The 1,347-nt window shown below is 40.6% G+C and overlaps 1 protein-coding gene across 1 annotated transcript in view; it reads left to right on the forward strand.

The window, feature by feature from the left end:
• LOC117935194 (serine/threonine-protein kinase DCLK2-like) overlaps nucleotides 1–1,347 on the forward strand; it is a 13,792-nt gene that overhangs the window by 9,151 nt on the left and 3,294 nt on the right. The window lies entirely within an intron of this gene.

Consider the following 1,347-nt stretch of genomic DNA (forward strand, 5'->3'; position numbering starts at 1 on the left):
CACACACACACACACACACACACACACACACACACACACACACATACAGAGACACAGAGACAGACAGACAGACAGACAACTAAAATTCAAACCCAACCTCTAGGAACTTAACCCTTGTGTTGTCTTCAGGTCAAATTTGACGCCTTTTTAATGCTATTTTTGGAATTTATAAACCTCATTTATAGGAAACTATACCTAATGTTTGAGTTAGAAAAGCAGAAATTAGGAATTATTGAGACTAAAATGAAAGAAATGGATGTTGACAATAATCACAGACTGGAATATGTCAACTTTTACTTAATATTATTTCAAAAACACTTCAATTTGTCTCTCCAAATGCTATAAAATTGAATAAGACGCCCCAAAATTAATGAAAGTAGAGATTTGTACTTGGCAAAGAGCGTTGGGATCAATCATGTTATTTTGGGGAATTAAAAAGAACATTGATATAGGACAACGGGTCAGTTTAACAAAGTACAACATGAGGGATATGTGTGTGTGTGTGTGTGTGTGTGTGTGTGTGTTACCTTCCCACAGCAGCGAGCTTTATCAATGATCTTCAGAGCGTATTCCTGCCCTGTCGACCTGTCAATCCCAACACAACAACACAGCCCTTTACAGTAGTCCATCAATCTAAACTAAACAACATTTGACCTTTCATGACAGTAACTAGGCTGTTATCATTAATCAATAATACGTTGGGCCGTTCCAAAAGCAACAACAACAAGAAAAGAAGAGCTCCTTACCTCTCCACGCACGCTTTCACCACGGCAAAGTTTCCATCGCCGATCACTTTCCCGACTTGGTACTTCTCGTTGATCATAGAAGAAGAAACGGTCCGATTCCCGTTCACTGGGGGTAGGAAGAAGGGAATATTCTGACTTTTGTATATTTCACTGATTCAAATCAAGTTTGAGCCAATGGTTACTCTCCGTAACCAATCAGCTGTCAGAGTTTGACACTGCTGCAGAGCTTTTTTTGAACTCTTTAGTGTTTTCTTGAGATGCTGACGATACCAGTTAGCAGCGTTAGCAGCGTTAGCAGCGTTAGCAACACCTGTGAGTTTATCATGTGACAACGAAAACACAAGGTGGAGCAGCACGTCCTGTATGTCCCTCACCGGCTGACGTATTTAAAGATGGAGCATGAATATGGAGCGTGTACCCCAGCTCATGTGAATGCAAAGCCAAAAGGAATACTTAGAATTGATGTTGGTGTTAGGTATTAATGAAAAGGGCAACTACACACTACCCCCGTTACACACTGGCCCTTTAAGGGAGGCTTTCTGAGGTTGGCTTTTCTGACAGTCTCAACAAGAAGTGACTTTAGAGTCAGTTCGTTTAGATT

The sequence above is a fragment of the Etheostoma cragini genome, chromosome 19, assembly GCF_013103735.1.
Source record: "Etheostoma cragini isolate CJK2018 chromosome 19, CSU_Ecrag_1.0, whole genome shotgun sequence".
NCBI classification, from domain to species: domain Eukaryota; kingdom Metazoa; phylum Chordata; class Actinopteri; order Perciformes; family Percidae; genus Etheostoma; species Etheostoma cragini.